Raw genomic sequence first — 25,033 nt, 5'->3', positions numbered from 1 at the left:
AGTGTTCATGAATCATAGTGACTATGTGGCTGAGAGTCTTCACCAACTTTCTAACACCTCTGCATACAAACCTTACAACCATGATCACATCCGTGAATTCCAACAAGACTCCAGCAGCTCTCCAAGACCTTAAGTCCATCCCATAACCTGACTCCTGGATCTATCTCCCTCCTCACACCACTCCTTCCTTTTTACCTATTCGCCAACCCAACTACACAGGTCTCTCCACTTGCCCAACTGTGGCTGGGTACAATCCTCCCACTGAACATCACATGCAAACCATTGTCTGTAACCTCCCATCCTACAGTGAAGACAATGCTTACTTCCTTCACCGCCTTTCTGCAGTTCCTGTTTTGCTACCACATGACTCCTTGCTGGTTACTATGGATGCAACATCATTTTACAACATCCCCCATGCCCATGGCCTCACTTTCCAAACATCCTCCTGATACCAAACCCACCACCTCTTTCCAAATCCCCTTCCCCAAACACATCCTGACTCACAATTATTTCACTTTCAAAGACCAAGTCACAGGGTGAAATGCCTAAAGCTCGCACCACAAGTATGAAGTGCTATTGATTTGCGGCTTTGACTGAATGGATTGGTAGACAGGGACTCATTACTGTTACCCAATCAACAGATTGTAAAAATCCTTTCTTGCGCAGATGTACACTTTTTAAATGAAACTGTGCTTACTGACATTAACAAACTAAAAATATGGTAAATCAGAATGTCAGTGGGGTTTGTTGCAGGATTCTAGTACAGGTTGTCAATGAGATACAGTATTTTTAAAAGTTTCCACACCAATACTAGTTTGTGCCACTCAATCTGGGTAGTTGCTAGGTATGATGTTGTTTGCCTACAGTGTGTTTGTGTGTGTGTGTGGGTAGTTGCTAGGTATGATGTTGTTTGCTTACAGTGTGTTTGTGTGTGTGGGTAGTTGCTAGGCAACCTCTTCAACCAGTTATGTGGAAGTCATAGCCTAACTCTTAGCAACATAACAGATGAAACAAGTAGTTGATCCACATGTTACCTCTTGCACAATCGCATGTGGAAATGGCATTAATCGGGCAAGTGTCCTATGCATTCTCCATTGATATAGGTGTATCCCTTTCTATAAAGAGCTGCATGGAATTGATCAAGAGAATTGTGTTAACTTCCATACATGGGAATTAAGACAGGATACTCCAGCTGTATCATGTATCTTGTTTAGCGGTGAAGGAAATTTTAACAATCGTGGCCTGGTAAAGTGCTGAAATAAGCACAATTGGTCTGTTAACAATTGTCTTTGGCTGTGGCAGGTGGAATCTCAGCATCCTTGGAGTGTAAACGTGTGGTGTGAGGCAGTGAACCATCAGCTCATAGGCCCGTTTTTCTTAGAAAGAACACTGAATGCGCACAAGTATCACAGCCTCCTAACAAATCATCTTCCACGGATGCTAGAAGAGATTCCTCTGCAGACTAGGAGCAACTTGTGGTACCAATACGATGGCTGTACAACTCACAGTGCACGAAGTACAACATGGCTTCACAAACTGTTTACAAATCATTAGATTGGATGCAGAGGACCTGTATCTCGGTTGATCCATTCGCCAAATTTCATGCCTGGAGACTTTTTTTCTATGGGGAAAGCTGAAAGACTGTCTACAAGGGCATACCAACTACATCTGATGATATGCAATGATGTATTACTGCAGCCTGTCAGATTGTCCCTGCTGAAATACTGGTATGTGTGCAGCAGTCTTTCCATACCAGAATGGGAGCATATACTGGTGCTGCCAGTGGTCATTTTGAACACAGCCTGTGATGATCAATTGTCTCATTACTGGTCACAATCCACATAACTAGTGTATGGACTTGGACTGTTCTTTGGTGTGTGCTACCGCAGCTAATGTACAAGTGTTGGTGTGGGAACTTTACAGCTAATGTACAAGTGTTGGCGTGGGACCTTTTCAAAATATGATATCTCATGAATGGCTCACACTAGACTCCTGCAACAAACACCACTGATAGACTAATTTACCCTACTTTTAGTTAATACCGATAGGCATAGTTTCATTTAAAAAAGTTTATGTTTGCACAAAAAATGCACTTTCTAATATCACTACAACCTGTTGGTTGGTTACTAGCATAAGCCCCCAACTACCAATCCATTCTGTGAAAACCACACATCAATAGCACTTTCCATTTCTGCAATGTTTGTGGTGCAGGTTTTAAGTGATTATCCCTGTATAAACAAATCTGTAGTACTGCCATGGGTACTCGCATGGTGCCATCCTATACCAGCTTTTATATTGGCCATCAGGAGAAGTCCTTCCTATCCTGTCAACACCTAAAACCCATTGTCTGATTCAGAGTAATTGAGACATTTTCATGATCTGGACTCATGGTATATACTGCTTCTTCCATAACCTAAAAACCTACTCCCAAATCATCTTAACCTGATTATTCTCAACTCAATGCGCCATATCACTAGACATCGATATCCATAAATACATGTCAAGTGGACCAACCACCAACAGTACCTCCCTCCACTTTGACAGCCGTCACCCATTCCATGTCAAAAAGGCTCTTCCATGCAGCCTTGTCACACGTGGACTCACTATCCCCAGTGGAAAGCAGGAGTTGTCTAAATATGGCAATAGCACTACCAGAGCCACAGTATCCTATCCGTCTCATTCATAAATAGATCTCCCGTGCCATCTCCTCATTTCACACCTGTAACCCTGCTAACCAGACAATGGTCAGCACTCATCTAATCACCCAGGCCTTGAAAAGCTCAACCACATCCTTCACTGGAGCTTTGGCTATCTCAGATGGGGTATACTGTACTCAAGATACTACCCTATTCCTGCAAAGTAATGTTCCACTGCCCACACAATCTAGAGAACATCCTTGTCCACCCCTAATCCTGTGAGTGACCCAGGTGCAAGACCTGTCCCACAGATCCACCCACCACCTCCTACAGCAGTCCAGTCGCAGGAATCTCCCACCATATAAAAGGCACGATCATGTGCAAAAGCAACCTGTTAAAAATCAGCTATGCTGCAATTACCATACAATTTTCCATGTAGGGATGACAAGTAACCAACTGTTCACTCGCAGTAATGTCCAGCACCAAACTGTGGCAAACCACAGACTTGACATTGCAGTTGCCAAGAGGCTGTACACCACTTCAACAACTGCTTCACTAGACATACCATTTGGATATTCCCTTCCAGTGCAAGTTTCTCTGACCTACGCAGGTGGAAATTGTCTCTCCAGCACATCTAGTGCCATCCACCTGACCTAAACCTCTGCTAATTTGTTTCCCACTGTATCACTTCACCTTTTCCCTTCTCTCTTCTGTACCCACCAATCTTTTCCCATTCAGACAATGTACTGTCTTCTCCAATCACTCTGCCCCCCCCCTCCCCCCCCCCCCCAACCCCCCCACCCCACCCCGTGCAGCTACTGCGGGTGTGTACATTTGGGTGTTTGTGTGGTTTCCAAACTAAACCATGTGCATTTTAGATATGTTAGATCCATATACTTTACCTGAAACTAATTCTCTGAGGTACTGAGACTACTGCTTCCTGGCTCTATTTTCAGCTAACACAGAAGTATTGTCTACAAACAAAAGTGTATGGGACAGGATATTTACCAGTGAATCATTCACACGGGACACCAAAAAGACTGTTGTGTGGCATGTAGACAACCCCCGAGATGGTCCACCAAGGCAGTGTGACTGCAGGAGCATACAGCAAAAACTCTACACAAAAGATGGTCCAGCACTTCTCAGAGCTTATAGTCAAAAATTATCAGGCAAGGTGTCCATATTATGCAAATTAACGTAGGATTAACAAGTGACAAATGCAGTTACCAAAGCAAATTAGATGATGAGCATGCCATCAGTATTATAGCTCTATAGGAAATGCATTTAGGTGATAATTCAGAAGCTACATGCAAGATTACGCAATATAAAGCAATATCAATACTCCTCTCAATTGTTAGGTGCTACCACAATAAATGAAAAAAGAAACAGCTCTTGGATTATGCTGGCTTAAGCTGTCAGAAAATTAGTGATGTAGAAGTAATTAGAATAAAACTCAAAGGCCTGGTTATTACATCAGTCCACAAATCACCTAACGGAAAGTGTCTGACACTAGTCTTACACACAGCAACTAGACAGCACGTATATGTTTAAGATTTTAATTCCAAAACACAACCCGGAGATACATAAATAGAGACAAACATAGAGAACCATTGTTCGAATGGATCAACACACAAGAAATTATCTAAGTTTGATGCCAAGGAATTTAAAACGTTTTGGGCAGGCAGATGGAAACTGATACAAAACCTTACCCATCCATCTTTTCCACTGATGAGAACAAATTACCACTGAATCACTCAATAGTGGGTACTGAAACATTTTTCAAGGAGTGTACATTGGCTCACAAAAGTTATCATTGGTGCTGAAATATCAGTTACAAAATACATTGATAAACCCACATGGAAATTTGAAAAAGCTAACTCGATACAATACACCCAGGAAGTGGCGTCGAGTATGCAAGCAGTAGTAAATCGTGCCGTAGAAAATCGTATTACATTTAGTTTAAAGTGCATAGTCTGCCAAAACAGTATTCATAGCGGTATTTGTTTGTGCTCTTTTTCACATATATGGATCCATCTATCGTGTATGAACAACAGAAAAGTGATAAATCCGAATTGTGTATGTGGCTTTGTTAAGTGCAGTGGTCGAAAAAGTGCAGTCAAGATGTATAATGCTGGTACTGAAGAACTCATCTCTGATGTGCTGAAAGAAGAACTTGCAATAGCTAAAAAATATATGAATGACATCGAATCGTTAATTAATTCTTTGAATGTCGATTTTAATCCTTTTGTGAAAAATGTACAAAGTGAAAACTACAACACTCTCAAAGAAACCGTTACTGAAATTCAAAGTGCTCCAATATCTGCTATAGTTACGAAAAACTCGTTTGCGCCCATTGCACAAGAGAAACACCGACAAATGAAATTATTGAGAGAAGACGAGACAAAACCAAAAGTTTATATCTTTGCAGACAGCCATGGATGAGATTTAGCCACTATTCTTACGAATATGCAATCTAAATTTTCCGTTACTGCCACAGTAAAACCCGGGGCTCCTTTCCAGCAAATAATTAAAGATTTAAGCCCTCAACCAAACGATGTTTGTGTAATTATTGCTGGAGCTAACGATGTTTATAAAAATGAGTCGAAAAATGCAATCACAGCATTGCGAAATGCACTGGAAAGAATCTCGCCAAGAAAAACAATCATCGTTAGCATCCCATATAGACATGACCTAATAAACAGTTCATGTGTAAATAATGAAATCAAATTCACAAACAGAATGTTTCAAAAGGTATGCAAAGCATTCAAGGACGTGAAGTTTTTGGACAGTAATTCCGAAGAGAGAAACCATTTTACTCGGCATGGAATGCACAGGAACTGGCTAGGAAAACGTGTACTCGCTAAAGCATTATTAGCAGAAACATTCAAACTATTTGAAAACACCACTCCTCCAATCATTCTAAAAGCACCTGTGTCCATTGAAACTGTACCATTGGAAGAAACACATACAGTGTCGTCAAAATACTCCTTCAAACCTAATGGAACAGCTGAAGGGAAGACTTCATATGCAGCAGCACCTGTATGTGAATCAACACAAACAGGTCCTTTATACAAAAGCAAGACAGCACCAGCAGTTACAACTCAAGTGGGAAACGTTAGTCCACCGCCAACTTGTGAAGCAGCAGCATTTAAGGAGGAAGAACAGTCATCAATAGCAGAAACAGCAACACCAACCCCCACAGGATCAAGTGTATAAGCCGACAGTGTAGAAACCTCACCAACAGGAGATCCACCCTCTATGGCAAAAAGGATCACAGTAGTGACTGCAGCTGCTCCACATAGGATGTGCCTGACATCAAGAAAGTCCTCAGCTGCAAATGGGGATTTTTTATGGTACTGGGGCAGAAGGGGGAAGGTTCCAATCAGAATGTAAGTAATGTAGTTAATAACAACAAATGTGGGTGTTACCAGCACAACAGCTCCCTCTTCCCTGCAGAAAACTGTTCCTGTAATACTGGTATGTCAAAAGTAATAAAACTCAGTCCTAGCAATGGTAACACCACAACTAATCATGTAATTAAAAATGAGCTCAAAATTTTTCACCAAAATATTCAAAGCCTGCTCTGTAAGTTAGACCAATTTATTGTAAATATTGATGAACCAACAGGCGCAAATTGTGCTCATATTTTCTGTCTGACAGAACACCATATCACTTTTGGCATTGAAATGCTCAATATACCAAATTATGGTTTAGCTACCTCATTTTGTAGAAAGCATATGTGCAAAGGTGGGGCAGTTATTTATGTGAAAAACAGCCTGTCCTTTGATACAATAAATGTAGAGAAATATTGTGTAGAGAAAGACTTTGAGGCATGTGTCACAGAAATAGTAGAAGGTAACAAGAAACTGGTAATCGTAGCAGTATACAGGGCTCCATCTGGTAATTTTAAAGTATTCATGAAACAATTAGATTCTGTGCTATTGTATCTCACAAGAAAAAATAGGGACATTATAGTGACTGGAGATTTTAATATAGATTTCCTAGGAAGCTCATCTTCTAAGACAGAGTTTGCAAACTTAATGCATACCTACAACCTTGTCTCCACTGTCAGTTTTCCCACAAGAACTACTGCCACTTCCAGCACTCTAATAGACAATATCTTTGTAGATATGAGTAAAACTAATCACATCAAAGTTGAAAAAGTCATAAATGGACTCTCTGATCATGATGGGCAAATACTCACAATTGACAACTTTAATACAAATCAGAACAAAGCTAGTGCACAGTGGAAAACCATTAGAAACATGAATGAGGAAAATATCCAAAAATTCAAATTATGCATTCAGGAGACTGACTGGAGGTATGTTTATCTTGCAAATGATGTTAATACAAAATATAATTTATTTACTGATGAATTATCAGATATATTTGAAAATGTCTTTCCAAAAAAGGTCTGTAGACTACAGAACAGGCAATCAAGCAAAAAACCATGGCTGACCAAGGGCATAAAAATATCATGCCAGAGAAAAAGGGAACTGTATATAATATCTAGACAATCCAATAATCCCCTGCAGATGAAATATTATAGGACATACTGCAAAATCTTAACTAAAGTCATTAAAAAATCTAAAAGTATGTGCATGCAATCTAAAATTAACTGTTCAAACAATAAAATCAGAACGATTTGGAATGTAATAAAGAGGGAAACAGGTACTTCACCATCTGACAATGAAAAATCTGCTGTCCTAAAAATTAACGATTTGGAAATAACTGATAGTAAACAGATAGCAGACACATTTAACAACCACTTTCTAAGTGTCACCTCTCAAATAGGTTCAGTGGTGACCTAAGAGAAGCTTTAGATATTCTGAAACTTAACCTCCCACAATGTTTTAATGATATAAATGTAACACCCATAACTGTTAATGAAATAAAAAAAATAATTCACTCATTGAAAAGTAAAGGATCTTCAGGTATAGATAACATCTCTAATAAACTGTTGAAAGCCTGCAGTAATGATGTAAGTGTAGTACTTGCTCACATTTGCAACATGTCTCTTTATGAGGGAGTTGTTCCAGAGAGAATGAAATATGCCACTGTGAGACCTCTTTTCAAGTCTGGCGATGCTACAGATGTAAAAAATTATCGTCCTGTCTCTCTCTTAACAACATTCTCAAAGGTTCTTGAAAAGGCAGTGTATAACAGGATTGTGGCACATCTTGATAAACTTAATATTATTAACCACAGACAGTTTGGTTTTCAAAAAGGGGTTTCCACAGAGTGTGCCATATATTCACTCACAAATGATGTCTTGGAGCCTATTAATAGTAAGAAGTCACCAGTTAGTGTCTTCTGTGATATTTCCAAGGCCTTTGATTGTGTAAACCACAAGATACTCTTGGAGAAGGTCTATCATTACGGAATCAAAGGGCCTATAGGTAACTGGCTAAAATCATATCTTCAAGACAGGAAACAAAAGGTGGTTCTACATGGCTGCAACAAAGGATCTCCTAATCTAGTGGATTCTGAATGGGGCAAAATTCAGCATGGAGTTCCCCAGGGATCTGTCCTTGGACCCTTGCTGTTTTTAATATATGTTAATGATTTACCCCTGTCCATTAGTAAAAATTGTGAATTCACAATGTTTGCTGATGATACAAGCATTGTCGTTGATGGTCAGTCTACTGCTGATATGGAGACTGATGTTAATGATATACTCAGAGAAGTTACAGCTTGGTTTTCAATTAATTCTCTTTCAGTTAATATTAAAAAAACTAATTTTATACAGTTCCACACAAAAATAAAACTCTAGAAAGTATAGTAATTGCTCATGACAACCAGGAACTAGAACAGGTGCAATCCACTAAATTCCTGGGGGTTCACATTGACAGTAGGCTCAACTGGGAACAGCATGTGTCCCTTACTCTAAAAAGGCTTTCATCAGCAACTTTTACTCTAAGAATAATTACTCATTTTGGGGACATCAACATTTTAAAATCGTCTTACTTTGGGTACTTTCACTCATTAATGAGTTACGGAATAATATTCTGGGGTAATTCACCAGCCTCAAAAAAAATCTTAAATGCTCAGAAGAGAGCAGTCAGAATCATGTGTGGGGTTCCTCCACGAACCTCATGTAGAAAACTTTTTATACAGTTAGGTATTCTGACCACAACATGTCAGTACATATACTCTCTGATGAATGTAGTTAATAAAGACTATGCTCAGTATGAAACAAATTGTTCATACTATAACTACAATACTAGAGGTAAAGATGATCTACATGTTGAACTAAAAAATTTAACACTTGTACAGAAGGGAGTAAAGTATGCGGCTATAAAGACTTTTAATGCATTGCCTAATTATATTAAATGTACAATAGAAAATGAAACGCTGTTCAAAGGTATGTTAAAAAAATACCTGCTCGACCATCCACTGTACTCGTTAGATGAATTCTTTTCCAGAAGTAATGCCCTCCCTTAATAATAGATGTATTTAGTCTCTTAGTTATTAGATGGATGATACAATATTATGTTAATGTTATAGTGTTAATGTTATAGTTATAATGTTATGTTGAGAATTGCTATACTAGTTTAATGACAGCTTGTAATATCTATATCATTGAATTATATTACTATTCTGTAGCATTAATTGTATTTGTACAATTGTATTGACACGTTCCACATCCAGGCGAATCACTCGCATGTACGGATCTATGGAATACGCATATCAAATAAAAAATAAAAACAACCCGCACTGGACACCTCAAAAGGCAGAACATTGGGAATTATTGTAGATGTAGCTAAATGGAATATCTGAAGGGAGGTAACAAAATAATGTGTACTAGGATGGGACAAACCTGCCCAAGTCCTCTACAAAGGATACCAAGGGTCTAAATAATGTTTTGATAACATTTTGTATTTAAAAATATTTGTGTGTATAAATTGTTCATGTTGATGTAAATTTGACAATTTAAGAAATGGTCATGCTTAGGAACAATGTAAGAAATAGGTGTTATGTAAAAGCCAGTGTGCTTTTGTTTGAAACGAAAATAGCTGTGGGGAGTGGAAAAGGTGCGAAAGGCGAATTGGCGTGCTACCTTGAGCAAGTGTGGGAAGTAAGTCACACAGTCTGTAGGCAGCAGTGATTGAGGTAACTCCTTTGTGGAGCAGAAGCTTTGCCTGCAAATTTTCATAAAAATGCCTTGGTTGAAGACTGCAAACAGCTTACAGCATAGCTGCGAGTTGTTGAGCTACTGTATGTAAAACTGAATGAAGCCAAGAAGAGAAATTGAGCCCATACAGCAAGAAACTTGCAGGCCATAGTGTGGGTAGTGTAGCCGTCATAACTGTTCGCCAAACCCAAGCCTATAGCCACCAGATAAGATTTTTTTCTATTTTTACCTTTGTACAGCATGAACCATTAATTTAAACTGTGATTTAATAATCATTCTTGAAATTTACGGAAACTGGCTCACCCTGTCATTTCATCCTAATCATACATCTGTATAGGGTTCCTTCCTGGTGTTTGATTGATCCGAGTGTCCTGTTTTACAGACTTATGAAGTGCCAAGTTAATATAAAGAGGAACCATTTAAATTGCTTTAGTGTAAATAATAAAAATGTTTTCTTAACTATTGCAAAGTGTTATAGTTTGCTTACATAAAATTCAATCAGAGTGAAGTGCCAAGTTAATATAAAGAGGCACCATTTAAATTGCTTTAGTGTAAATAATAAAAATGTTTTCTTAACTATTGCAAAGTGTTATAGTTTGCTTACATAAAATTCAATCAGAGTGAAGCCAAGTTACTAGAACCTGTTAGATGGCTATACAGAATTAGTTCAAAGAATAATAGCTTTTGAAAGTAAATTCCACCAAGAAAGAGGTTTTCTTTAAGTGAAATGTTCAGTTAAAAAGTGTGTGCTTTAGTGTCTAAGTATTTAAGTTTCTTGATTATGGAAAGTGCTTTTCTAAAGGTTGTTCCCCCCATCCCCGGCTAATTTTTTTTACCTTCCTTGAAGTTATCTACTGGGCTTTTTCTTTTTTTAAATCATAATGTATAAAGATGTAGCCCAAAATTGTTTAAGTGGGGTAATTTATTCGAAGAGCCAAACTAAACAGTAGCAAGAAAGTAGGCAAAATTCACATTTCTGCTTCTCCAATACTTCACTATTTCATTGCCAGGATAGGTTGGTGACCATTAAGTACATGTTTTAAACCACTAAATGAACTTGGAAATGAGTTGTCCTAGCTTCAGTATATTATTATTCATACTGTGTTTCTATCTAGCCACTGGGTAAGATCTTAGGAAAAGAAGTGAATAGTCCAATTTACTTATCCATTAGATGCAACACACGGTAAATCCTGTAAGAAGGATAACTCTATTGATTATCTTTTCCTATAAACAGGACTATCCGTCCACAGTGTATTTTATTTGGAAACTAAACTAAATTTTAGTAAGAGGGTTATACGTGGCAACATAGGGACAGGGTTTCTGTTATTTACATAAAAGCATACTAATATCATAATGGTAGTGTTACAAGGTCCTATTAATGTGTGGTCATCACATTTGTTAAATGTCTCACCACATTCCTATTGAAACTATTTACTCTTCTTGTAAATAACACCTATGACAAATTTATACAAATGTCCACTAAGACTTTGCTCGTCAACTTTCATTTAGGTAACAGCGATCTTTTAGATGTATTTAAATCAGTACTGTTAAGAAATACTGACTAGCTTTATTTTCAAGAATCTCAAGTTTAAGTTATACATACTGTTATCCTCCAATAAGAATCATTGGCCGATTCTTCATCTTTGACAGGTTCAGCATGCCTGCAATGCAAAACATTATCTTTTGTATTAACACATGAAATCCAATTTTTAAATTTAATAAATGCTTATACAAACATAAAGTTTCTTCAAAAAATGTATTTCTGACAACTTCCTGTCACAGATAATTTTCACTGAATGTTTCAACCCAGTTATATTGCTGATGAGAAGCAAATGTTGATCTTTTCCCTCTCTTCCTTCACCATCTCCTGTTTTGTTCACCTTGACATATTTCTACCAAAAAGACTACCCCAATGGATCCACTGCTTATATTTAACACACAGTAAATTCAGTGCAAATATTTCCTTAACACAGGATGTGCATTGACGAGCTTGAATTAATCAGAAAAATATAAACAGATACTAACCATTCCACAGCTCTTACAAAATACTTGCATTAAGTAATCATCAAAGCTACTTTTTGTACAGCAAGAGGACTAACAGTCAAAATGGTGCTACATGCTACAGGCAGTGCAATACAATTTATTTTACTCATTGCTACAGCAATAAATGTACTTATAAAAATATTCAGACTTAGACTATAATCAAATACAGAGAGAGAAAATATTCTAACTAAAGAGATATAGCAGCCATAGGCAGAAACAAATAAAAAAAAGTGATACTAATCTTAGCTTTGAGGACCAAAAGTTTCTTCATCTGGAAAATGTAAAAAGAGAAATGAGACTGTTCAAGAAATAAGGATGAAAATTTAGGATCTTGAGTCATGGAAGATGGATGGTTAAATGAATGAAAAAACTAGACTGGACATGATGAAATTCAGATGCGAAAGAGCAGCAGATGATGTAATTTTAAATGCTGAGAAATAAGATCTCTTCAAGAGGAGCCACCAAAAGGTCAAATAAGTGAAGAACAAGCTGAAAATACCGGTAAATGGGCTAAAATGGTGGCAAATAGATAAACGAAACAGAAAGATAGTGCTGAAGAACAGGCAACCAAACAACAACAACAACAACAACAATAACAATAACAGCACATTGTAGCAATATATAATAGCAGTCCCACAACATCTGGAGGAAGATTTTCCACTAACAGAACAATAAATTCATGAAGCCATCAAATCATTCCAAAACTTCAAAGCAACAAATGAAGACTCCACTACAGCAAAATTATTGAAATAGTCAGAACACACAAATGATCTACAACTGCTGTTTGAGAACATTTGGAAAGCTGAAGAGATTATTGAAAGCATTAATCCACAGCTATGAAAAAAAGGGGACACACAAAATGTCAACAATTGCAGAGATGCCTGACTTCTGCCAGTGGTATACAAAATATTATCAAAAATTCTCTGGACAGAGTTGTAGAAACTTTAGACAAATAACTGGGAGAATCTCAAGGAGCTCTAGAAAGGGAAGACCCTGCACAGAACAGATGTTTATTAGAAAATTGATAATTCTCCACAGACTGTTAATCACCAAACCAATAATAGTATCACGTATTGGTTTCAAGAAAACATTTGATTTGGTAGGCAGAGAAATTATGGGTAAAATCATCAAAGAATTTTGTGTTAAAGCAAACATAATCCTCAAAACACTAGCAAATAGGGTGACTGAAGCTAAATTTATGGGAGAAGTATCTCAACCATTTGAAATAAAAACTGGTGTTAGACAAGGGGACAGTTTATCACCTTTACTGTAACACTACATTCTAGAAAAAATAGAAAGTTATTGGAATTTGGAGAAAAAAAATCACAAAATTGAACCAATAGTTTTAGGACGAAAAACAAATGGAATTAAGGTAAACTGCCTGGCTTCTGCAGATGATTCTGATATACTTTCAAAAAATCTGACAGACAGTTATTAAAAGAAATCTTTTGGAAGAAATAGCAAAGAGAGCTGGTCCCAAAATTTCAGACGAAAAAACAACATTGATGACAATTTCAAACAATGCATCAACATTCTTAGAAAAACAAAAATGTAAAATAGCATTAGTAAGTAAATTTAAATATATTGGACAAACTGTACAACAAAATGGACTAGAAGAATTAACAGTAGATGCAAGAGTCAGCAAACTGGAGAGAGCAAATCGTTTGACAAAGGATATTTACAACAAGAAATGTACAACTAAAAAAAACAAATTTAAACACTATCCCACAGTGGTATGACCAGGATGTTTACATGGATGAGGATGCCTAATGATGAACTATAAGCTGGACAGAACAGAGGTTCCACAAAGGAGCATTATTAGAAAATAATGGTTGCAATACAAGCTACAGATGGCTGGAAAATGAGAAGTAATGAGGAGATATACAAAAATTTTGAGAAAATATCAGAAGTAATGGCTAAAAGAAGATTAATCTTATTTTAGAGACCTCTACTGAATGAGTAGTTCTGGAAGAAGGAATCAATGATAGCATGGATTACAGAAATAAGAAAGAAACAACATCAAACAATCAGAAATAATAGAAAGAAACCTTTTTACAGATAACATACTGAATGTAAAAGGATCATCACCTCTCCAAGATCAAAATTAATTTCATCCCTCTCAATAAGACTGTGAAAACCGGAAATAAATTTCATAAATATGATACTGCGAAGCTCAAAATCAATCAAAACGTAATGGAACAATGCCACCAGTAACTGACAGTTGAATCCCATAAATGGGCAGACATTGCCTCCATGATCCAACAAGCAGCTAATACTACAATCCTGACAGCTAAAAAGAGGAATCATACATGGTGGAATGAGGTTTGTGGTGAGGTGGTGGCCCAAACAGCAAGTGCATGGAAATAGTGGAACTCTACCAGGAGACCTGATGATTTTGATGTATTCCATGAAGTTCAAAAATATGCAGCCAGAACTCTACTGCATGAGAAACAGCAGTTAGAACAGATCGATCAGCGTTTCCAGATAAACAATGTCAGAGATTTCTATCAGACGTTCAAATCGAATTTGAAAGGATACCAAGCCCCTAGTTTTTGTTTTAGAGATGAAAATGGAAAGCTCAGTGTTGTGTACATAGTTCCGCATATTCAGCGCGTACACAAATTTCCCACTAGAGTGCGCCCCGCTAAGCACAACAGCGCAGGCGCAGCACTCGTCCATCTCCCCACTACGAGATGGTGCTGCCATAGAGACGGACCAAATTCTGCTTCCGCCGATCCGCGTATTAATATGTAACGCAGCCAATGAGATTGCTGCTAACATAGAACACTTTCTCCTCGCGCATCACACTCACGCAGTGATACATGAACGTGCGAGGTATTATAACGGGTGTAAAGACCTTCGATCAGTCAGTCTGCATTTGTCTGCACCAGTCTGCATTAGTCTGTACCAGTCTGCATTAGTCTGTACCAGTCTGTACGAGTTCTACAATTGTCTGTGCCAGTCCATAGTCAAGATCCAGTCTGCGCCTAATAAGATTACCATATTCCTGTACATAGCCATGAAGATAAATGTATAGACACTTTTGTCAAGTATCCGAGATATATGTAAGAATAAGATTAACGTACCAATACCAAAGGAACTTCAGATTGTCAATTGTAAATAGCATCCAGAACCAAGTTAAATAATTTTTATATTTGTTATTATTTTAATAAATGTGTGTGAAAATTAATCAAGTTCTATTTAAAGTTGGTCACCATCAATCTGCTACTCTAAGTGTGCAAGTGGCATTTCTATCGTCTGACCTAATGGCAGAAGATAAACATGCCATGATAAGACCACGAGACATATTGCTGACACTCGCTTACTTCGTTAGAGCAACAAGTCAAATAATCTGATGGTGTGTGTACTGAAGGTCTTACAGTACGCACACCACACTCGGCCTGACCAACAAAGAGAACTGCAAGATAATGTCTCGTTACTTTGAAAACCTACTTAATTGTGATGAACCGAAAGAAAGATTCCCTGTATGTGCCCCAATCCACAAACTACCCCTCATCTCCATCTGGTAAAGAGGAGACCAAAGAGATCATCAACAACTTTAAGAATAATAAGGCAGCTGGAGAGGATTCAATAGTGGTGGAACTACTGAAGCTGGCAAATAATGAAACTCTAGATATACTAGTCCAACTTTTTGAGGAGATCTGGAGAGCTGGGATGATACCAACTGAATGGCAGTCAGCTTTAATCCATCGTATACACAAAAAAGGTGATAAATAGAATGTCAATAACTATAAGGGTACCTCATTAGTATCTGTTCCATATAAGATTCTCTCCAAAGTGATACAGAATAGAATAGAAGATCATTGTAACCAACTGGTTGGGGACTATCAAGCTGGTTTCCGAAAGGGCGATTCTTGCGCAGAACAGATCTTTAACCTGAAGAGCATGATCAGGTACAAAAAAAATTGGAAAAATAACTATGTGGTCATATTTGTTGATTTTCAGAAAGTATATGACTCCATCGACTGACAGGCAGTAATGAATATTTTGGAAAAGAAAGCTGATCAAACAAACTCTTACTAACACAGTGTCAAAAATTAAATTTATGGGTGAGGTATCTGAACCTTTTCAATTGTGTCTTGGAAAAGGTCATTCAAGAGTGGAGAAAGTTATTAGCCCAAGGAGAAACAAATGAAGAGTGGTTCAGACTTGGTCCTAAGAACAAAGGGGTATGCATTGGCTGCTTAGATTTTGCGGCTGACCTAGCCATTTTTGCTAACAACATAGAGTCAGCAGTCAACAAGATAAATAGGCTGTCAGAAATTGCTGAAAAAAGTTAGACTCCAGATCTCTATTCAAAAGACAAAACATATGACGAACATCTGTGATGGACCTGAATGGATGATAACCAACCTGGGAAAAAATTGGATGAGTTAAGAATTTCAGGTATCTTGGTGAAGTCATCCACCTGGAGAATGGATTAAAAGAAGAAGCAATTGTCGGGATGAGGAAGTTAGACCAAGCATACCAACTGACAAAGAATACTTATAACAAAAAGTCTATGAGTATATGGGCCAAGTTCCAACATTATAATACAGTTGTAAAACCTGAGGGCTTATAAGCATCCAAATCTTTGACCACGAATAGACAAGGTAAGCTGAGCGGCTGGAAAAGCGTGAGTGTAGGATATTAAGGAAAATCCTAAGGTAATAGATGGGTCGATGGACAATGGCGAATGAGAGCAAATGAGGACTCGTGCAGCAAGACAGAACCTATCACAGCATCCATTACGAAGAAATGATTGTTATTTTATGGTATCTCATGAAAATGGACGGTGATCGACTAACAAAAAGAATATGGAGTTTCATCCCATCTAAGAAAACGAGGCCGAGATGGTTCAAAAAATGTGAAAAAGATCTTAAGCAGATTGGTATCTCAGAGAGAAATTCCTGAAAGGAACAAATTTAGAAGATTGGTGACCAACTACCAAGGTTTTAACATGGCATCAACATCCGAAAGACAGTGAGGACCATTATCTGAAGAGCATAAAAAGGCACTTCTTGCAGGGGCTCAGAAGATACTGGCAGGAAGTCAAAGCTGGAGCAAGAACAAGACCTGGACACTAGAGTGAAGTCGGTTGTTACCACGCAGTCCGTAGAGACTCACCTCAATAAAAAAAATAAGTAAATAAAAATAAAAGGCTTTCAATGCAGAAGAAATAGGGGATTGAGAACAACACGAATAGAATAAAGGGGGAAAAACATGAGGAGGAGATGGACGAGTACTGGAAAAACAGGAGACGACAAGGGAAGAAGAAGAAGTGAAGTTATTACATGATGAGAGATGGTGATTGGATTTGATTTGATTCAGTTTTCATTACATACACCGAAAAAATGAGATGATTCTCGAGGGTGTGGAACATGTCAGAATGTATAACACAAAACATTTTAATATAATGAATACTACCCTGATCATTTGTCATGAGATTGTCAAAATAGGTGAATACAATACAATAAACTGGAAAAGCTAATATTTACAGAATTAATACGCTGTCAGAATGAAACATTGTTATGCACTATTAATAAATTTATCATACACAAAATACCTAATTTTGACTGTTGCAACCAAGTGCTGTCAAAACTTAAATCTAACATATTTTTACTTAAGCTGGCCTTTCAGTCTCTGTTAGGATATTCATCTATAGAGTAGAAGGCATTGCCTATCAAAAAGTCATTCAAACTCTGTTTAAACTGTGCTTTATCTGAAACCAAGTTTTTAATGGTTGCTGGTAATTTATTGAAAATGTGTGTTCCTGAATATTGGACCCCCTTTTGGACCAACATAAGTGATTTTAGGTCTTTATGTAGATTTTTCTTATTCCTAGTATTGATAATATGTATTGAGCTACTTGTTGGAAATATAGATATATAACTTGCAACAAATTTCATTAAGGAGTAAGTATACTGAGAAGCAATGGTTGGAATTCAAAGTTCCTCGAATAGGTTCTACACGATGTTCTTCAAAGACTGGTCCCAGATACTCCATTGCACCATTCACCGAACCTGATAACCCCGAGCCGTCAGTAACAAAAATTAAGTCTTGCTTAAGAGATTTACAACACTACATGCACTTGTTACCAAAGTCTCATTTACTTTTAGAGCTATCTGTTCCACTTCCTTTTTGGCCCCACTTCTCTCTGTCTTCACTATATCTGAAACAGTTCTTATTTTGTTGCCCGATACAATTATCATTTTCTCTTAATAAAGCTACTTCGATTTCTGGATTACTTGATTCAATATTTTGCAGTATTCTTTGTAATGCATTACAATTCTAATATCAGAAACGTTCCTAGATAGTAGATACAGTCTCCTTTTTGCCCCACATGATATCTTTATTCCTTGTATAATCCATGGTTTATCTTTTGACTTCTGTGTGATCTGAGTTACCTTTAGGGGAAAACAATTTTCAAAAGAGGAGGTAACTTTATTAATAAATGCTTTGCATTTTCCATTTGAGTCAGGTAAACATCTCTCCAGTTCATGTCTTTGAGCAATTTCCTGAATTCCTCAATTTCTGGCTTATTTATTATCCTCCTGTACTCAGATTTAATATTTTTTTATCCTGACAAGTTTCAACATTTAACACAAGATGCTGCACGTCGTGATCAGATAGTCCATTTACTATTGGTTTTGTGATATGATGTTTTTCCCCTAGATTTGTTCATAAAGATATTATCAATAGCAGTCTCAGAGCATTTACATATCCTAGCTGCAAAGTTCACAATAGGAACTAAATTGAATGATAGTGTTAAAAGCACCAGCAACCACTATTTCCCCTTCTTTTGTTTTTTACACAAGCTATTCCTTTCGCTTTGTGAAATGAAGCACTGCCTAGTTCCAAAACACAGGACTACTATGACAAGGTGAAATGTTCTCAGAGTGCTACATGTATGATAGTAAATGTAATCAGCACTATAGTTGTTTTCTGAGTAGTTATGCTGTGTGTGTTTCATTCAATCAGATGAAATGGAATAAAATCATCAATTTATTTATTTGGGCTCTTTATCACCAAGATACATTCAATGTTGGTTGAGGTTTATCTTTTGAATTCACTCCAGTGTAGATTGTCAAAATTTTATCAGTTGTCAATGTACTTGTAACACAGTTTCCGAATTTACTGCCATCCAGGAAAGTTTCCCACTCAAATTATTCTCAGAGACTGAGAGATGGCTGAAACCGAGAGCAGAAAGCTCTGACATATTTAGTGATTAATGGAATATATATCAGAAAGGCAGGTTAGACACTGTAGGAGAGGGAGTGTCCATTGTCTCTATTGAGGTCAAAGCTGATTGTGACAGTGAAGTTATCTGGTTGCGTATAACAAGTCTAGGTGAAATCACGTTAATTAATGGATAATCAGCCACCCAGTTCTGCTATGACAGTTTTGGAGCCATTCACAGAAAGTCTACAGACAGTAGCACATAAATACCTAGATCATGCAATACTAGTTGGAGGTGAATTTAGCCTACTGAGTATAGATGGTAGCCTATGGCTTCATTGCAGGGGGTGCAGTCAATCTTGTGAAGCACTTTTGAATGTGGTTTTCGAAAATTGTCTTGAGCACCTAGTTTGCCATGCCACATGCAATGGAAATATCTTAGACCTTGTAGTTACAAACAGGCCAGATATCATCAATGACTTCAGCATAGAGATGGGGATTAATAATCATGATAACATAATAACAACTAAGGTTACAAAAATTAATAAATCAGTCAAGAAGGCTAGGAAAATGTTCATGCCAGAAAGAGCAGATAAGCAGATGTTAGCATCTTACTTAGACAGAACTGACATCACTTAGTTCCATTAAGATGGACGTAGAGAGATTATGGTCAAAGCTTAAACAGATCGTGAATTGCACTCTCAACAAGTCTGTACCTAGTAAACGAATTAAGGATGCAAAAGAGCCACTGCGGTTTAACAATGAAATTTGGAAAATACTGAGGAAGGAAAAGCTACTGCACTCTTGGTTCAAAAGAGAATGCCAAATGGCAACAAGGAAAGGTTACTACCACTGTCATACCTCAGCAAAAGATCTGGCTGAGAAGCAGGGGAATTTATTGTCCTATGTAAAATCACTAAGTGAGTCAAAGAATTCCATCAAGTCACTTGACCAGTCTGGTGTGGCAGTAGGAGATAAATGTTTTAAATTTTGCATTTAAGAAATCATTCATGCAAGAGAATCATATAAACATACCGTCATTTGACAATAGCACAAAGACACCTAACAACAATCACCACAAGAGGCCAGCACTAGCACAAGTTGTTCACATGATATTCATTGGACTGTTGCCTGTAAACCCGTCCCATGTCAGTGCTCTTGGAAGAGAGCTGTGGCAGTGACACGGCTCTGTTGTTGTTCCTGTGCAGTGATCTGCAAAGACGCGACGGTACGGGACGGGGGGTTGGGTCGAGATTCAAGCAGTGATTAAATACTTCATAAAGAAAGGTATGAAAGTGAAGGACATTCATGCCGATTTCCAGAAAACACCAGGGGACTCTGCTCCTTTGTCTTCAACTGTTGCCAAGTGGATAAATGAATTTCAATTTGGTCAGGAGAGCTTAGATGATGATCATCCATGAATAGGTCAGCCAAAACGTGTCACTACTCTAGAAATCATTGCAAAAGTCCGCATAATGATCAAGGAGGATCACCAATTTAGAGTGCATGAAATTGCTCACGCTTGCCAGATGTCATCTGAAAGGTATTCACAAGATGGGTGCCGCGACTCTTGACGCTGTGTCAAAAACGCATGAGAATGGACATATCACAACAATGTTTGGCCTGTTTTAGGAGAAACAAACAAGATCTTTTGTGCTGGTTTGTGACCACGAGGAAACTTTGGTTTACTACTATACCCCAGAGACAAAGCAACAATCAAGGCAGTGGAAACATGCTGAATCTCCGCCGCCAAACTCCTTCAGCGGGGAAGGACATGGCGTCAGTGTTCTGGGATGCGCCACCAAATTCCTTCAGCGGGGAAGAGCATGGCATCAGTGTTCTGGGATGAGAAGGGGATTCTGTTTGTACATTATCTCCCCACTGGGCAAACAATTACTGGAGAATACTATGCTAACCTTCTGGACAAATTGCAACAAATGATATGCGAAAAAGGCCAGGTTTAATAAGGAAGAAAGTCGTCTAGCATCAAGCAAATGCACGCTCGCATGCATGTACCATCGCCATGGTAAAATTACACAAACTAAGGTATGAATTGTTGCCACACGTGCCTCTTCCCTAAACTTAAAATTTTTCTTTGTGGATGAAGATTCACTTAAATGAAGAATTGATAGCCTGAGTTGACAACTATTTTATAGGCCTGGAGGAAAATCATTGTCGAGATGGGATCGAGGTATTGGAACACTGTTGGACCAAGTGAATTAATCTACAAGCAGGGTACATTGAAAAACAAAAAAGTTTCAGTGACATAAGTACATTTTTTCTATTCTGTTTCAAGAACTTTTCAAACCACCCTCGTAAGCATCCCCGACGCCTGAAATAATTAAAAACAAATAAGTCGCCAGTTGCAGATGGAATCTCAATTTGGTTTTACAAAGAGTGCTATATGGCACTGGACCCTTACTTAGCTTGTATTTATTGTGAATCTCTCACCCAGCAGAAAGACCTAGCAACTGGGGAAAAAAATACAGAGGCGTCTCCTGTATATACGAAGGGCGAAAGAACAGACCCGCGAAATTACAGACCAATACCCGTAACATCAGTTTGCTGCAGAATTCTTGAACATATTCTGGGTTTGAATCTAATCAGTTTCATAGAAACCAATAAGTTTATGTCCACAAATCAGTACAAAGCATCGCTCATGGGCAACTCAGCATGCCCTTTTGTCATACGACGTCTGTTCAAAAAATTCCAAAACTTTGTCCATAAAATTTTCTATGCTTATCTTTTAATTACTATGGATTGTCTCCTTCGAAATACTCTCCTCCACAATTGATACACTGCTCCCAATATCATTTCCACTTCCAGGAGCAGTCTTGACACACATCTTGCTGGGTCGCATAAAGTGCCGTCTGCGAATTTTCTTTTATCTCATCTACCATAGCAAAACTTCATCCTTTTCAACTTTGGAAATAAAAAGAAGTCTGCAGGGGTCATACTATTCTCGCAAGGAACATCTCATTCTCATTTGTGAGATCCAAAAGTTTTTTTGGTCTTGACTCATGAGCCGTGGAATGAACTTGGCGGCAACACAATGCATTCCAAGATGCTGTGTCATTTCATAACATGATCCAATTGAAATGTTACATTCTTCTACAATCTCTCAGACAGTGTATCTTCGACTGCCACACACAATTTCTTTGACGTTCCTGACACAAGCGTCATCAGGGGACATCTAAGAGCGTCCTGAACAAGGATTATTTTTGACTTTTGTAAAGCCATTTTAAAACGTGTGAATAATACATAACACCAAGTATGGCTTAAGCACTCATCGCTATAGGCTCCCTGCATCATTTGGTGTGTCTGTGTAAAGGTTTTCTTGAGTTTCACGCAAAATTTAATGCAGATGCATTGCTCCTCTAACTTTGCCATCACAAAATTCACAAACCCAGATTCCATATTTCTTGATTTCCGAGAAGCATTTGACATAGTGCCTCACTGCAGACTTTTAACAAAGGTACAAGCACATGGAATAGGTTCCCAGACATGTGAGTGGCTCAAAGACTTCTGAAGTAATAGAACCCACTACATTATCCCGACGGTGAGTGTCCATCAGTGACTAGGGTATCATTAGGATCATTCCAGGGATGTGTGATAGGAGCGCTATTACTCATATTTTCTATGTGCATAACTGATCTGATGGACAAAGTGGACAGTAATCTGTGGTTGTTTGCTGATGATGTTGTGGTGTATGGAAGGTGTCATCGTTGAGTGATTTAGGAGGATAAAAGATGACTTGGGCAAAGTTCCCAGTTGGTGTGATAAATGACAGCTAACCCTAAATGTAGAAAAATATAAGTTACTGCAGATGAGTTGGAAAAACTAATCCATAATGCCAGAATCCAGCATTAGTAGTGTCATGAATGAAGTCACATTGTTTCAATATCTGGACATAACGTTGCAATGTGATATGAAATGGAACAAACTTGTGAGGGTCATGGTAGGGAGGGCGAATAATCATCTTTCGTTTGTTGGGTGGATTTTACTACAGTGTGGCTCAGCTGTGATGGACATCAGATATAGGATGCTAGTGTCTGGGATCCACAAGGGGTCGAATTAAAGCAGACATTGGGGTAATTCAGAGGCAGGATACTAGATTTGTTAACAGTAGGTCGAAACAACAACATACAAGTATTATGGAGATGTTTCTGGAACTCAAATGGGAATCCCTGGAGGGATTTTGAGGAACACTGTGCTGACTGCAGAACAATTCTGATTGCACCAACATACATTATGCGTAAGGACCACGAAGATAAGAGACGACAAATTAGGACTCATAGAGAGGCATATAGACATTCACTTTTTCCTCAATCGATTGGCAGATGGAACGGAAAAGGAACTGACTACAGTTGAAATAAAATTACTTGATAGTTGGCACTTCAAACGCCAATAAGAGTAGTCAGCGTCACACTTGAACTGTCTGCTGTTGCCAAACTCCACCAAAATTGGCCAGTCACTTCCAATTCCTGGTTCAGCATTCTTTCTTGATGTATTTGTATCCCGAATTACGAGCCCGACACTTTTATTATGTATTTCATGACACGCGATAGCTACACCAAAAACAACACACATTAACAATGCTAATGAAAGACACACATTTCATTCATAGCACTAACCAAACACTACCGAATAACTCAGCACAAGGTGTAATTCAGTATCATACATATAGTTATCATATTCACAGAGATCATCTTACATTAGATAAGCTTTTCACTACATTGTGTGAAACTGAAATTTTTAAGGTTGCAGTTCATAGTTGCAACTGGGTCACTACATTCACATATATAAATACTTCATGCAGTGCTGTGGCATAGCACAATGGTTGGCAGATTAATCTAATGTGTAGCATGTCGTAGGTTTGAATCTCATCAATGTAGCAAAATTTTTATTTCTAAATCTAACCAAAAGAGTGTGATTATTATTTTCATTCAATTAATTGGTTTAAATGTATTTTTTTATTTTTAATACTTTGCTGCATCATTTTTCATCATTGTTTTGACTGTTCTATTTGGTCTTATTTTTCTTCCTGTCACTATTTCTTCATTTGGAATCTGCCTCAGTCATTTATAATCCACGAACAAGTGCCCACATGGACTGTTCACTGGTTTCTAACATGGCAGCATGTGCAGCTAGAGTAAGGATAGTTACAGGTAACAAATGAAACGGAGAAATTTTAATTTGCTTTCAGCCCTGAAATTGAGTTTTTGTTGTCTTGAGTTTACCCTTAAGCGTTAGCTTTAATCGCCATGAACAAAGCGATCATGATATTAGTACTGCTGCAGACTGTTGACCACAATTTTCTCAGCTGGGTTAGGACACAAGTTTACAGTCAGGGATACAAAACGGGTCGTCTTCCCCAGTTCAGTCACTGGTCACTTTAAATCAATAGTCGACAGAGTATCCAACATTTCTGACATACCTTGCACCAGCCACTAGAAAAATTGCTCTGTGTTAAACGTTTAACATAATTTGTGAAGTGAGCCGCTTGTTTGTTGTCACCTGTAACCAAACGGTAGCTGGTAGCCAATGTGGCAACATTGTTGCGGCAAGTGATTGATGTCAACTATCAAGTAATTTTATTCAGACTATTGTAGTGAGACAGGGTACCTTCTGCCATGCACCATATGGTGGCTAGTGGAGTATGTATGTAGATGTGGAATCAGTCTTTCCTTCTCATCCCATCTGGAAAGTCTCCCCTGATCTGCAGTTCTGGGTAACTTTCTCAAAATCTACAATTTTTCCTAGACCTATCCTTCACCCCTCTTCCTTCCACTTCAACCCTTCTGCCTGAAGAATGAGCTACTGGCTCTGAAACCTTGCCTAATTATAATCTTCTTTTATGTGTGTGTTCTGCCGCCACTTAGCAAGTAGATTGTTTATCTATCCAATTCAATTATCATGTAACCAAAAGCTGCATTTAACACACCAAGTCTCTTTTACCAATCACTTTTAATATGTCCTACAGAATGTACTGGCTATCCTGTCCTTTTTTGAGATTACTGTTTTGTTGTACTTTTCTACA

General features: G+C 37.9%; 1 pseudogene; it reads right to left on the bottom strand.

Annotated features, from left to right (window-relative positions):
• Positions 1-11,376: 11,376 nt before the first annotated feature.
• LOC124616667 overlaps positions 11,377-25,033 on the bottom strand; it is a 64,440-nt pseudogene continuing 50,783 nt past the window's right edge.

This window comes from Schistocerca americana, chromosome 5 (genome assembly GCF_021461395.2).
Source record: "Schistocerca americana isolate TAMUIC-IGC-003095 chromosome 5, iqSchAmer2.1, whole genome shotgun sequence".
Taxonomy (NCBI): Eukaryota; Metazoa; Arthropoda; class Insecta; order Orthoptera; family Acrididae; genus Schistocerca; species Schistocerca americana.
The sequence above is the reverse complement of the archived record's forward strand: the minus strand, read 5'-3'. Positions and strand labels throughout refer to the sequence as shown.